This window comes from Benincasa hispida, chromosome 3 (genome assembly GCF_009727055.1).
Source record: "Benincasa hispida cultivar B227 chromosome 3, ASM972705v1, whole genome shotgun sequence".
Lineage (NCBI taxonomy): Eukaryota > Viridiplantae > Streptophyta > Magnoliopsida > Cucurbitales > Cucurbitaceae > Benincasa > Benincasa hispida.
Window position 1 is genome coordinate 18,458,095 of NC_052351.1, and position 2,888 is coordinate 18,460,982.

The following is a 2,888-nucleotide window of genomic DNA, read 5'->3' on the forward strand; positions in this document are numbered from 1 at the left end:
TTATTTTGTATTCCCATATTAGCTACCATGAATACTATTTCAAAGTTTTCACTTACTACATTATTTATTATTTGTTACATTTTTTACTATTTTACATTTATTATATTTTATTCTTTGTAAAAATATTTACTATTTTCTGCTCAAATTAAAATAAATTATATCTCAAACATGTTATTATAATCCAAACTAAAATAATCTACACCACAAACTCAAATTATTATAATCTAATTATAATAATTTATGACTATAATAATTAACTGTTGTTTCAAATGCCTTCTAAATCTTTAAAATTGAGAAATTGTATAGAATGACCAAAAAAGAATTTCATTTAAATAAATTACCTATTTTAAAATTTTCTAATTTATGGCCATTGCAGTGTGTGGAGGTGGAGGAGTCCATCCCTATATTTCCCTCTTTTAGCTCCTCAATACCACGGATGGCTTTAAATAAGTACAAGTCAATATCTCCCCACAAATTTAGATAACTTTTGTTGGGAGTTTTTACGTTTGTTTAGAATTTATTGGGAATTGTTATTATCTGTTGTTTTTAAATGCTAGGGTATTTTAAACACAAATCAAATTTTTATTATATTTTATTTTATTTAAAAAGAACTTCTACCTTTATCCAGGTGACATCAACAAATTATGAATATTAAAAAGTATCTCTTTTATCTCCTTGTGGGTAACATTTCAATATTTGTTCTACAATGATTTATGGAAGTGACATTGCTGGATCATTTGGTAGATCGATATTCTCAAAATGTATGGTATGTGTTGTATTTTTTTTTTTTATTATTAGGATTTACAAATTGGTTCGATGTGTTTTTGCATACTAATTTGAGAGTTCCTAAAACAACGACGATTGGAATGAAAGATGAATTGAGAATTTGAAAAGAATTGGTATTTCTATGAAAGAATTGTAGTAGGGTAGACATGAGAAATTGTGAAGAAGAAAGTATGGATTTGGTGGTGGTGAATCTAGTGTGCAAAGTAGCACCATGGGAAGTTGAGAATAAGTTGTTTAGATTTTGGTTTTGATGATTTTTTTTTAGTACATAGTATTTGCTTTTTGCATAATTTAGTCATTACAAAGCATGTGTGTGGGATCTGAAGCACATTAGCTATTACTAGGTATGTGTGATAGAATAATTCGGGTATTGCAAAGTGTGTGTGGAGTTCAAATTATTTTTAATATAAGAGATCTAGCAAAAATGAGAAGATTCTAGAGTGATAAAGTCTATAGGTAAGACATATTTATCTTCTTTTACAAGTGCATCCTTCATTTTTGCATGTTACGTATCAATCAAGATTTCAATTGCTTTTAATATGTGTGACAAAATATGATGAACTGTTTATGAATAGAAGGTATTTGTGAGGTTCATCATACTTTATTTGATAGATGTTTTGAATATGATGCATTTGTTTATTTCATGTCTAAATTTTGAGTTAATAATTGTAATTTTTGATGATTAACTAATTTATTGATGAAAAGCAACCAACATAATTTTTCTAGTTTCCAACAATTAATTTTTAATTATGTTTTTTTCCACATTTTTGTAGCTCTAAATTTTTTTTCATTGGTATGATATTATTTTTTTATAACTAAAGTTATTTTTAATATGCTATTTGATTTAAATATTTTTTTTAATTATTTGCTTCACAACAAATGTATATTTAAATTTTAAATTAATGAGATTTTGGGTGATTGAGTTCAAGAATTTAATAGGTAGTTAAATTTTTCTTTACATAATCTTAAGAATTTGGTAGTAGGAGTATTTTTATCCATTACTAAATTTTAAATAGCATTAAAATGAGTTGTTTAACCGTTTTCACTAAGAAAAACATTTTTTTTTTACCATTTTTGTAAAAAGTTATTTTATTTTAGTCTTTCTCGAGTCACCTCTAATAAATTCAAGAAGCATTTGCATGCCCTTGCTAGTCAATAATAATAATAATAATAGTTATTATTATTATTATTGAAATGGAAGAAAATTTTATTGAGAATCGGTTGGGGAAAAACATTTTATTTTAAGAGGTAATATCTAAGGCCCAAAGTGAAAAATTACAATTCTAATAGAAAAAAGATCGACTTATGCTTTTAAACTTTGGAATGGTAACCATTAGAAACCTAAAGTATTTAACGGTAACTATTTGAGTTTTAAATTTTTGTAGTGTACCAATTTATATCATTCGTTTCATTTGGTTAAGAATAAAAGTGAGACTTATAAGTGTCTCAATTAAACCTTAAATTTTCATAAATGTATTGATTTAACTTTTTAGTTAGGATTTCATTTGAGAATTGTTGATCCATCAGTTCTAAAAAAACTCACTTTCAAAGAAGTCTAAACGTGTCAAAATTGATGCATGAATAATAATTCACAAAGGTAATAAAAAAAAGTGATTAGAATAATTTATTTATGAAATTTTAGGTGTTTAACAAATACAAATTAGAAGTTTCATGCGATATTTTTCGAACTATATCTGAAGAAGACTGTAAATCGAAACTGTTAATTAGAAAAGTTTGTACAAATTGATACAATTATTTGTTTAAGATTTTAATTGACACAACTCTTAATATTTGAGTGTATAAATTAATATTTTATTATTATCTTTTTTAAGAGAATTAAAATTTATTAATATTTTTTCATGGATCGAAATTAGTTTGTTTTGGATTTACGATAAAAAAAAAAAAAAAAAAGTATGTTTGGCTTAGAAGCAAATAAATAGTTGACCATAATTTTAATAGTATGACATTTTAAAGTTGAAAATATGGAATTTAGGTACAAACATTTTTGTTTCCAATGTAGCTCATGTTTGGTTCTGTAAAACTAGTTGTAAAGCAAAAACATGTTTTAGATCAATGTCAATCTATATTGTTATAAGTAATAT